The 12,492-nt window shown below is 47.9% G+C and overlaps 1 protein-coding gene across 1 annotated transcript in view; it reads left to right on the top strand.

Annotated features, from left to right (window-relative positions):
• Positions 1 to 2,554: 2,554 nt before the first annotated feature.
• LPIN2 (lipin 2) overlaps positions 2,555 to 12,492 on the top strand; it is a 103,076-nt gene continuing 93,138 nt past the window's right edge. Inside the window, exon 1 of the mRNA XM_055237066.2 lies at positions 2,555 to 2,789. The gene's annotated coding sequence lies outside the window, so the exon portion shown is untranslated. The remainder of the gene's footprint in view (positions 2,790 to 12,492) is intronic.

The raw sequence follows: 12,492 nt of genomic DNA, 5'->3' as shown, positions 1-12,492 counted from the left end.
ATCTTGCCCTGCAGAGATCATGAGGCATGGGACATGAAAGGGGTCTGTTTTATTCGGCAACCAGAAGGTCATCAGTGACTTTAGCCTGAGCAGTTTCAGGGTTACAGGAGGAGCAACCCTGTGAAGATGGGAGAAAACCTGAAACTCTTTCAGGTAGCTTGGGTGGGAAGAGAAGCTGTGTGATAAGTCAACAGCCTGAGGGGGAACTGAGGGGCCACAAAAGCTTCTTTTTCAAGCACAGGAATGAAGCCAGAATTGAGGAAGAGGGGACAATTAGTGGAGTGAGGTTCCTCACTTTGGAGCTGGAAGATGGTGGGTCAGAGGCCAGTCGAAGGAAGCGCTTTCTTCCTCTGACACTCCAGTGGAGTAGGTGGACCTGGGGTGGCCCCTCCACACTTCCTAGGGCAGGAGGTGAAGGGATTTATCATGCAACAAACATTCAGTGAGTCACCACTTTGCTTAAGTGGTGGTGTAAGCTGGTGGACATGAGAAAATGAGGAAAATATTAGCAATATGAACCAATCGTTCTGAGTGAGGTCTCGAACACGAGGTTGTTTGGAGGAAGGGAGGGGAGCTCTAGGGCTTCCTGAATGATGAAAGAAGGGAGCTTGGCAGAATATTTCCCTCCCAAGGCAGAGATAGAGAAAATAGCCTGAGAGAAACAGGAAAAGTCTAAGTGGGAAAAATGGAAGAAAGGAAAGAAAATAAACTCTTAACAGCCTGTTCCAGGTTGCAGACACTAAAGTAGGCACTTTACAGGTTATCACGGGGAATCCACAAAACAATTCTGTAAGAAAGACACTATCTTTTATTGACGTAGAAACTGAGGATTAAATTCTTTCTCTAGCTTTAATTTTTCTTCTCCATATTTATAAAATCCATTGAATATGGAGGGGGATATTTGAGTCCTCTGAAATTTTTATTTTACTTGTGAAGCCAAGTGAGAAGCAGTGAAATGAGGAAAATTCCTAGTGGGCTTGTGCCAGTGAAACTACCTATGTTTCTGTAGGGCCTTGATTACAGATGGGGCAAAACTTTATCGAGTTTCAGAGAAAAGCAGAAGGAACTTAAGTGAGGAAGTGGTCGCCTGCTCCCTGGATCCAAGCACTGCCCAGCTACACCAGGCACTGGTGGGAAGAAACTGGGTTGCAGCTGGATCCTTCACGAAACAGCTTTGTGTATGCAAATGCCTATTTCAGTATCCTCAGAACTGTATAAATGATCACACACAAGATGCACCTCATAAATTACCTGGCATTTATATAGAAGTAACATAGGCTTCTGTTCATTACTTTCAATCATAGAATAGTAATAGAATAGGCTGCAAATTAAAAACCAGTGTGCACCAATAGTATATAGCACCAGGAATCCAGCTTTTTTTTTTTTTTTTTTTTTTTTTTTTTTTTTGAGACAGAGTTTCGCTCCCAGGCTGGAGTGAAGTGGCGCGATCTCGGCTCACTGCAACCTCCCACCTCCGGATTCAAGTGATTCTACAGCCTCTGCCTCCCAAGTAGCTGGGATTACAGGCGCGCCAACACGCCCGGCTAATTTTTGTATTTTTAGTAGAGGCGGGGTTTTGCCATGTTGGCCAGGCTGGTCTCCAACTCCTGACCTCAGGCCATAGACCCGCCTTGGCCTCCCAAAGTGCTGGGATTACTGGCGTGAGCCACCGCGCCCGGCCCCATTTCTTTTCTTTCTGAGACGGAGTCTCTCTGTCGCCAGGCTGGAGTGCAATGGCGCGATCTTGGCTCACTGCAATCTCGGCCTCCCGGGTTCAAATGATTCTCCTGCCTCAGCCTCCTGAGAAGCTGGGATTACAGGCACTCGCCACCACGCCCGGCTGGTTTTTTGTATTTTTAGTTTAGACGGGGGTTTCTCCATGTTGGCCAGGCTGGTCTCGAACTCCTGACCTCAAGTGATCCGCCCGCCTCGGCCTTCCAAAGTGCTAGGATTACAGGCCACCCATTTCTTAAAAAGTATATTTTAATGCTGGGGACGGTGGCTCATGCCTGTAATTCCAGTACTTCGGGAGGCCGAGGTGGGAGGATGTTTGAGCCCAGGAGTTGGAGACCAGCCCGGGTAACACAGCGAGACCCTGCCTCGATAAAAAGAATAAACAAAAAACAACAAAAGAACCCCGGCATATTTTTTAAAATGAGTTGTGTAATAGGATTTTATTTTTTTTTTTGGTGGAGATGTAAGCAAGCAAAGGAGATGTGCTACTAGTGATCAAAACGGGATTATAAAACATTCATTCCCTAGACTTTCTTTGCGCTTTAATATTCCTTTTTGGCAATTGGGCTCTCAGTCCCACGTGACCCGCCGCAGGGTTGCCATGGGGACCGGAAGAAACTTTTTTTTAAAAAAAGTAAGTCTCCTGTCGCCCGAGGCAGTAGAAAATCGAGGCCCCGCCCTCACTCGGCCAGGGGCCCAGGCCCGCAGCCCAGGGACTGCGAGCGGTGAGAAGCCGCACGCCTGCAGCTCGGCGGCGGGGGTGCGGCGCGCGGCCGGGAGCGCGCGTCACGTGGCTGGGGCGGGGCCTGCGCGCTGCCCGCCCGCCCGCTGCCGGCTCGGCCGCCGCAGCCGCCGCGTCCCATTCATGAGGGCCGCCCGACTCAGCTGCGGCCCAGGCGGCTTCCGAGGCAGCGGCGGCTGCTGGCGCTCCGACCCCGTGCGCGCCCCCGACCGACCCCGCCCCCTCGGCTTCCCTCCCCAGCGGGTCCCAGCCATCGCAGTCCAGCCGCCGCCTGCCCTCAGCCGCCCGCTGGCAGGGAGCGGAGCCGCCGTAGGTAAGTGGGCGCGGGCCGGGCTCCTCGCAGGCGTCCCTCCGGGGCTGGCGGCGAGTGTCTGCGCCTGGGGGCTTCCCTCGGCGCGGGCCCGGGGCTGTCCTGCTGGAGGTCCGGACCCTCCGGGGCGGCGCGGGCCCGGGGCTGTCCTGCTGGAGGCCGGGACCCTCCGGGGCGGCGCGGGCTGAGCCGTCCTCTCCTCGCGCCCCGGTCCCCGCTTCCCGGTCCCCGCGCCCCAGTCCCCGACTCGCCACGACCGCGCCACGTAGACGCGGCCCCTACCGCCGCCGCCGCAGGACGGACCGGCGGGGTGCGCGGGGAGCCGGGGGCGGTGGGGCGTCAGTGGTGGTTGCTGAGGACTCTAAACCCGCGCAGTTCCCCCGCCGCCGCCCTGGGGATGGTTACCTGAGACCACCCCGACCACTGGGTTTGGGGCGCAGAGGGGAGTGCGGAAGGCGCGCGGGAGGCCGCCTCTCCATCCCGCCCGCGGCCCTGCGGGAGGGGGCGCCGGGCACGTGATCCGCGGCGAGGCGGGGGCCGCCGAGTTGCTGGTGTTTCTTACCCGCTGCGCTTTGCCCAGCACCTTCGCCTTCAAGCTGTGTGGACCGGGTTCAAATGTGGTTAGTTTCCTCAAAGCCCCCAGCCCCCGGTGCAGATCTTAATTTGTAAGGAACATGTTCAGATACAGTTTGTACTGAGAGCCTCTCTGTCAACTTCTAACGCCAGCGGATCACCATTTTCTCCACTCGCCTGAACATTTTAAGACTGTTTTCATTGAAAATTCAAGGTGACATTTTTTAGGCATAATTATGCAAACCAGTACCAGAAAGATCACCCTTCCTTTCAGAAAAGTACTGGAACTCTGAATACTTGGAAATGCTTTGAAGGACTACTTAGCAAATGGCCAAACTAATTTTTAATGCGCATTCGGGGCTTACCCATTTTTTTTTTTAATTGAAAACGAGGCTCTAGACTTGGTGTCAAGGTAGGCCTTGTTGAAGTTCTTTGCCCAGTAGTGATGGTGGGTGTTACTGTTTAGTAAAACTTGGCCTGGCTAGATTATAGTGTTTTGACAATACAAAGTCGGTTTTGAAATACATTTTGAAATATTTACGAATTATTTAGTGGTCCATACTGGTTTATGTTTTACCGGTCTGGTGTTGATCGTTGTTAGTGGCTTAAGATTGAGAAGAAGTGTAGCAGGTGATGCTGAAGCAGGGGAGAAGCGGCAGAGCTGGCCACACAGTGCAGGGGACACACAGTGCAGGGGACGGAGACAGGTGCTGGGCTGGTCCTCCTGCAGCATCCTCAGTTGTTGGAGGACAGTCATCCTCAGGCCGTGTCCAGCCAGAGAAGAAAAAGAACAGTATGAAGCCACGTGTGATAGCCGTCCAACATCGGCTCTTCCCTCCAATTAAATTGTAGTTGATTGTGGTATGTCAGACTGAAGTATCTCTTTCATTTCGAGACAGAGTCTCGCTCTGTCGCTCAGGCTGGAGTGTAGTTGCGCGATCACCTATCACTGCAATCTCCGCCTCCTCTGTTAAAGCGATTCTTGTGCCTCAGCCTCCCGAGTAGCTGGGTTTACAGGCGTGAGCCACCACACCCAGCTAATTTTTGTATTTTTATTAGAGACCGGGGGTTTCACCATGTTGGCCAGGCTGGTCTCGAACTGCCGACCTCAGGTGATCCGCCCCCCTCGGCCTCCCAAAGTGTTGGGATTACAGGCGTGTGAGCAACCGCCCCGGCCAGACTGAAGTATCTCCATGCCCAAATTTTGATAGGGGTGGCCATAGAAAGCTAGAAATGAAACGACAGGTTCTGTTTTAACGTTTGATGGCACAGTTGAGAGTCAATAGGGACGCATTATGCTTAAGAGAAGCTGGAAATGAAGTGTTTGAAAACCCTTGAACACTATAGTAAAGCACTGTTAAGCAAATAATAGAGTCAGCTGGGGCTTTGTCTCCTTTATTGCTAGGATAACGTAGCAATAGAGGTTCCCATCGCCCTGTATTGCACTTTTGGTTTTAAGGACTGGACCCAGAGTTCCTGAAAGCCAAATTCCATAGCTGCTCAGTAAGTTCCGAGCACATAGCCGGCTTTGGGATGCGATTCGGTCGAGGTCTGTTGAATGAAGGTAGACGCAGCCGGCAGTTTGTCCTTACCAGTGATCTGGAAGCCGGTGGCACTTCCTGAGTGAGCTCACTTACCTTCCCTGAATGGTGAGGCATGGATGAATATTCCTGGTGGTGCCACGTGTTAGAGGTGGTAAAGGGTCAGATGTTTACTTTATTAATATTACATTATGGCTTGGTTCTTTGTGTCAGCTATTCTTCTGTGCCTTGGGTACATATTTCCTAATAGATATCGGCACAGGAACGCTTAGCTGGAGGCTTTGTCTTGTTAGTTGATAGATTAGTAGTAAGAGGTAGAGTTGGTTATCTCCCACAGGTGCTTAGCATTTTACATCAAGAGGTTTTTCTTTAAGCCTGATTTAAGTCTTTCCATCTTTAATTTAAATCCATTTCTTTTTACTCTGACCCCAGTGACTGTCATTGAGTGTGTATTTGCCCGACTTGCCGTGCCAGATTGGTAAGCAGTGGTCTGGAATCTTCATTTTATTTTATTTTTTATTATTTTTTATTTTTTTTGAGACGGAGTCTTTCTCTGTCCCCCAGGCTGGAGTGCAGTGGTGCGATCTCGGCTCACCGCAACCTCCACCTCCTGGGTTCATGCCATTCTCCTGCCTCAGCCTCCCGAGTAGCTGGGAATACAGGCGCCCGCCAACACGCCCGGCTAATTTTTTGTGTTTTTAGTAGAGACGGGGTTTCACCGTGTTAGCCAGGATGGTCTCGATCTCCTGACCTCGTGATCCACCCGCCTCGGCCTCCCAAAGTGCTGGGATTACAGGCTTGAGCCACCGCGCCCAGCGAATCTTCATTTTAAAATCCTGTTTTTCTCTCTCCAATACGCTTCACCGCTTAGTAAGTTTTTATACTTCTCAATGAGACCCAGAGTCTTGTGACCTACCATTTGCCTCCTTCATGATGAAACAACCCACAAGTTGGTAGACAGAGCCTCTAGTTGGCAGAATCCTATATATAATGTATCTTTAAAACTTGAAGAGTTTGAAGGTATTATAGCCTGGAGCAGTAAGTTTTATGGCTAAATCTTGGTAGTAAGACATTTGAATAACTTGGCTTAGCGGCTTTGGTAATTAACTGTGATTTTTGGAATCCACCTCACCTGCTGTCAGCTTGAGTCTTCATTTTAGTAACACACTATTACTAACACTAAATGCTTATTACATGTGTGTTTCAAGACAAGTGTGAGGGAGTTGCTCATCCTGAGGTCCAAATGAAGCAGAGTCAGTGGCAACTCGTGTAGTGGGGAAATGACCAGAATCCTGCCGGGGCCACTTGGTGGGCTGCCTTGCTCTTGATTTTCAGCAGGAAGCTGGTGGAAGCTGGGGTTGGGCATCTGTCTCTGCTCAACTTCTCAGTCAGAAAGGAAAGAGAAGAAAAAAAGATCTGTTAGGAGGTAAACTGTGTTTTAGTACAAGATAAAACTCAATGTCACTTTCAAGATTAAAATGGTGATAAAGTAAACATTTTTATTAATTTGATTCGCTGACTGCAATTCAGTCTTTTTCTGCTAAAGCCTTTGAATGTTGTATTTCAGTGATCAGGTTTGTCAGTTTATGTTAAAATTGTTAACAAGAAATGAGGAAGAAGGCTGGGCGCGGTGGTTCACGCCTGTAATCCCAGCACTTTGGGAGGCCGAGGCGGGCGGATCACCTGAGGTCAGGAATTCAAGACCAGCCTGGCCAAAGTGCTGAAACTCAGTCTCTACTAAAAATACAAAAGAATTAGCCAGGTGTCGTTATGTGTGCCTGTAGACCCAGCTATTCTAGAGGCTGAGGCAGGAGAATCATTTGAACCTGGGAGGCAGAAGGTGCAGTGAGCCGAGATCGTGTCACTGCACTCCAGCCTGGGTGACAGAGCGAGACTCCGTCTCAACAAACAAACAAAAAATGGTACGTATTTTTATAATCTTTGAATTTAGAATTTTACTAGTGTTTTTTTGTTTGTTTGTCACCCAGGCTGGAGTGCAGTGGCACAATCTTGGCTCACTGCAACCTCCGCCTCCCAGGTTCAAGCGATTCTCCTGCCTCGGCCTCCTGAGTAGCTGGGACTGCAGGCACATGCCACCACACCTGGCTAATTTTTCGTATTTTTAGGAGAGACGGGGTTTCACTGTGTTAGCCAGGATAGTGTTGATCTCCTGACCTCGTGATCCGCCCGCCTCGGCCTCCCAAAGTGCTGGGATTACAGGTGTGAGCCACCGTGCCCGGCCGAAACAATACCGTGCCCGGCTGAAACAATTCTTTTGAAAGAGAGAAGTCTCCCTATGTTGCCCAGGCTGGTCTCAGACTCCTGGGGTCAAGTGATCCTCCTGCTTTGGCCTCCTAAAGTGCTGGGATTACAGGCGTGAGCCACCACACCCGGACTGATCTGTTGATTTTAAAGTGGGTATGAGACCTGAGCCCTGGAGTTCGAGACCAGCCTGGACAACATGGCAAGACCCTGTCTCTCCAAAAAAAAAAAAAAACCAGCTATGGTAGTGCGGGCCCCTGTGTGATCCCAGCTGCTCAAGAGGCTAAGGTCAGAGGATGGCTTCAGCCAAGGAGTTGAGGCTGCAGTGAGCCATTTTCATGCCACTGCTGGATGACACAGTAGAACCCTGAGTCTAAATAAATAAATACATGAGTAAGTGGGAAGGAGGGAAGGAAGGAAGGATCTAGGTTTAAAAATTATTTGGCTTTGGTGGTTATGACTAAGCTGTATTAGGTGAAGGGAGGAGCTAAAGATGGGGAAAGCATCCTTCAGAAACTTTAAAGTTGGAACTGGTAATTTTACTGCCCAAAAAATAGATATATGGTATAAAGTAACTTTGTTAGTGACAGATTGAATTTCTGCATTTACCTGTTTCTGAAATAAAATGAAAGGGATAAATGACCTTAGAATATTGATTTAAACTTCTATTTTATTTGAGACAAGGTCTCACTTGGTCACCCAGGCTGGAGTGCAGTGGTGCAATCTCGGCTCACTGCAATCTCCACTTCTAGGGCTCAAGCGATCCTCCCACCTCGGACTCCCAAGTAGCTGGGACCACAGGCAAGCGCCACCGTGCCCAGCTAATTTTTGTACTTTTCTGTAGGACAAGGTATCATCATGTTGCCCAGGCTGGTCTCGAACTCCTGGACTCAAGTGATCCACCCACCTTGGCCTCCGACAGTGCTGGGATTACATCTGTGAGCCACTGTGCCCAGCCTAAGCATCCGTTTTTAAATTTAAAATAAGATGGTCTCTTTTTTATAAAAGGAATCATAATTATAAACAAAAAGTTCATTGGTTAGTGTGGGATTGCAGTTCGCCTAGAAGACTTTTTATATACCCCTGACTAAACAGTAGAATTATATGCTGACCAAGATCGTCCTCATCTATTCAGTGCATTATGATATGACATTTATGGCTCCTGGCAAGATAGATATGTCCAGCTGCACTGGAGACATGTCTTTAAACTTATTCTGAAAGGGAGGTGTCCAGAATGCAAACAGCTCTTAAAAAGTATTTGGAAATAATTTATTCAATATAAGGTCATCTGATCATTTGATTATATGATTTTGAATTGCTCTCCGGTATGTGCCGTCAAAACCGTCAGATCGTTAATATGAATTAGAAGCTCTGATTTGGAGCTGCTTGAATTGTTATGGATATTTTTCCTGACATTTGAGTCTATAAACTTGTGGTCTTTGTAAAACAATGTGCTTTTCTTATGAGCCAACATAAGTTAAGGAATGTTTGGGCTTAGTTGAAGCATCATAGGGGATATATCTTTTGTTTGTTTTAGGAGGCTGTGTTATTTTTTTCTTTGTAAACACTCCGAGACGTCTGTCCACATATTATATTTCTTTAAACTCTTTTAACGGTATTTTTTAAAATTAATAATAGGTACCTGGATGGGTGTTGTGGCTTACGCCTGTAATCCCAGCACTTTGGGAGGCCAAGGCAGGCAGATCACGAGGTCAGGAGATCGAGACCATCCTGGCTAACACGGTGAAACCCCGTCTCTACTAAAAATACAAAAAATTAGCCAGGTGTGGTGGCGGGCACCTGTAGTCCCAGCTACTCGGGAGGCTGAGGCAGGAGAATGGCATGAACCCGGGAGGCGGAGCTTGCAGTGAGCCAAGATAGCACCACTGCACTCCAGCCTGGGCAACAGAGCAAGACTCCGTCTCAAAACAAATAAAAAAATAAAAAAAAATAAAAATAAATAGATATAATAGGTACCTATTTGACATTATAGCCGTAATGTCAATTTACATATAAGCTATTCGAGAATAAGAGTTACTTAGAGAAATACTACTTAAGAGAGAGAGAGAAAGCTTTCTGTTTTTATTATTTAAAATGTTAAACAAATGCTTTTCTTTTCTTTTTTTTTTTAAAGAGACAAGGTCTCACTGTGTCACTCAGGCTGGAGTGCAGTGGGGCTATCACTGCTCACTGCAGCCTTGACCTCCCCAGCCCAAGCAATCCTCCTACCTCAGCCTCCCCAGTAGCTGGGACTACAGGCCCTGCGCCACCATGCTTGGCTACTTTTTTTCTTTTTTTTTTTTTTGAGACGGAGTCTCGCTCTGTCGCCCAGGCTGGAGTGTGGTGGCGTGATCTTGGCTCACTGCAAGCTCTGCCTTCGGGTTCATGCCATTCTCCTGCCTCAGCCTCCCGAGTAGCTGGGACTATAGGCGCCGGCCACCACGCCTGGCTAATTTTTTGTATTTTTAGTAGAGACGGGGTTTCACCATGTTAGCCAGGATGGTCTCGATCTCCTGATCTTGTGATCTGCCTGCCTCAGCCTCCCAAAGTGCTGGGATTACAGGCGTGAGCCACTGCGCCCGGCCCATGCTTGGCTAATTTTTGTATTTTTTCGTAGAGAGCAGGCTTCCCTATGTTGCCCAGGCTGGTCTCGAGCTCTTGGGCTCAAGTGATGTGCCAGCTGTCCTGGGATTACAGGTGTGAGCCACTGTGCCCGGTCAACAAATGCTTTATAAGAAAGGACTGATCTTCTGTTGCAGGATTTTCTAACTGGCTTAGCTGTTAAAAATAACTTATCTAGGTAGCATTATTTGAAATATAGAAATTTGACATTTTGGGGTCTTTAATATCTGGTCTATCCATGGACATTCTTAGTCTGTTGTAAAGTGGTGCTGATGCCTTCTACTTAGGAACACTAGGTATTTCGAGGAGGTGTTTAATATTTGTAAAAGATTATCATTATTACAGTTACCTTATTGAACAACTTCTTTAGGCGTTTTGCTAAGTTTTTTACATAAAGTATCTCTCTTAAGAGTCACATCAACTGTAGAACGTACAGATAATAATGCTGCTTTCTAGGTGAGAACGCTGAAGCTAAAAGAGATTTGCCAGAGGCCACAGCCATGTGGCAGTGATGACCTGCCTCCCCATATTGCCTTGTTCCTATGCTGGCCTGCTGCCCAAGGACTCTTGACAGTTCCTGTGCATTGCTTTATCATCCCTAAATCAATTTTAGCGTTTTGTTTTTGCTTTATTATGATTATTGTTGTTAATTGTTATTTATAGAGATGAGGTCTCTCTGTGTTGCCCAGGTTGGTCTCAAATTTCTGGGCCCAAGCAGTCTTCCCGTTTCTACCTCCCAAAGTGCTGGGATTGCCGGGTTGGGCCACCACACCTGGCTGTTGTTACTTTTATTAGGTAGAAGTGGATAAGCTGTGTGTCTGTGTGTGTTTATTAGGTAGAACTGGATAAGTGCTCTGTGTGTGTGTGTGTGTGTGTGTGTGTGTGTGTGTGTTTAAGATAGGGTCTTGCTCTGTTGTCCAGGCTGGAGTACAGTGGCACGATCTCAGCTCACTGCAGCCTGGACCTGCTGGGATCAAGCAATCCTCCTGCCTGTGCCTCCTGAGTAGCTGGGACCACAGGCATGTGCCACCATCCCTGGCTAATTTTAGTTTTAATAGATATAAGGGTCTTGCTATATCAGCTGAGGAAGATCTGGTACTCCTGGGCTCAAGCGATCCTCCCACCTCAGCCTCCCAAAGTGCTGAGGGGTTAGAGGCATGAGCCACTGTGCCCTGCTGAGATGCTTTTCTTTTCTTCTTCTTTTTTTTTTTTTTTTTGAGACGGAGTCTTCCTCTGTCACCCAGGCAGGAGTGCAGTGATGTGCGATCTTGGCTCACTGCAGCCTCTGCTTCCTGGGTTTAAATGATTCTTCTGCCTCGGCTTCCCTAGTAGCTGGGATTACAGGCACCTGCCACCAAACCCTGCCAATTTTTGTATTTTTAGTAGAGATGAGGTTTCACCATGTTGGCCAGGCTGGTCTCAAACTCCTGACCTGAAGTGATCCACCGGCCTCGGCCTCCCAAAGTGCTGGGATTACAGGTATGAGCCACTGCACCTGGCTGAAGCTTTTCTTTATAGATGTCAGCATCTATAAATTGGTAACAGATAGCACCTACTTTATAGGAGCTGTGGGTTTCTCTGGGTTATTTATGTTTTGAAAGGCAATTGTGTCAAGGAGAGAAATACCAGCCAGGAAGACGGGGAGGTGATGTGGCCCTACCACGCCTACTTGGTGCACTTTGGAATGAGTTGGACAAGGTGAACCTGATGTTCTTTGGCCTGTGTTTCACAGCATGAGCATATCACTGGGCTGAGACTGGATTGAATGTCTAAGCTGTATTTCTCATACAGCATGATCCCTAAAACAAGCTAAATATTGTTCTCGGGCTTATCCTGATAGGAAGGTGACTAAAGGTGTTGGGGAGGAGGAAATGGGCTCAGCGGGACTATGTGAGACATGGTATGTCAGTATCCAACATGGTGCCTTCTTCAAGGATTTTCCCTCGTAATTTTGACAGTTCCTGATTTGAGTAAGTGTACACTGTGACTCCTGGGTTATGTGGCGCTGGACTGTGTGTAGAAGGATCATTAAGTTAAACAGTTTCAGAGTTGAATAGAGCTTCCAGTCTTTTACTCTGTTCAGTATCAGGGGAACCAGCCCCCAATATTTTAATGTAGGTTCTCTCTATTTTCCCTAAGTGACAGCTGGTCTGAGAAATAAAGAGAAAGAGTACAAAGAGAGGAATTTCACAGCTGGGCCTCCGGGGGTGACATCACATATTGGTAGGACCATAATGACCCCGAGCCACAAAACCAGCAAGTTTTTATTAGGGATTTTAAAAGAGGAGGGGGTGTATGAACAGGGAGTAGGTCACAAGGATCCCATGCTTCAAAGGGCAATAAGATCACAAGGCAAAGGCAAAATTAGAATTACTGATGAGGGTCTTTGTCCCACTGTGCACATATTGTCTTGATAAATATCTTAACAGGAAACAGGTTCGAGAGCAGAGAACCAGGCTGACTAGAATTTACCAGGCTGGAATTTCCCAATCCTAGTAAGCCTGAGGGCACTGCAGGAGACCAGGGCGTATTTCAGTCCTTATCTCAACCGCGTAAGACAGACACTTCCAGAGTGGCCATTAATAGACCTCCCCCTAGGAATGCATTCCTTCCACACAGTATCAATTATTAATATTCCCTACTGGGAAAAGAATTCAGCGATATCTCTCCTACTTACACGTTCGTTTATAGGCTCTCTGCAAGAAGAA

This window comes from Symphalangus syndactylus, chromosome 1 (assembly GCF_028878055.3).
Source record: "Symphalangus syndactylus isolate Jambi chromosome 1, NHGRI_mSymSyn1-v2.1_pri, whole genome shotgun sequence".
Lineage (NCBI taxonomy): Eukaryota > Metazoa > Chordata > Mammalia > Primates > Hylobatidae > Symphalangus > Symphalangus syndactylus.
The sequence above is the reverse complement of the archived record's forward strand: the minus strand, read 5'-3'. Positions and strand labels throughout refer to the sequence as shown.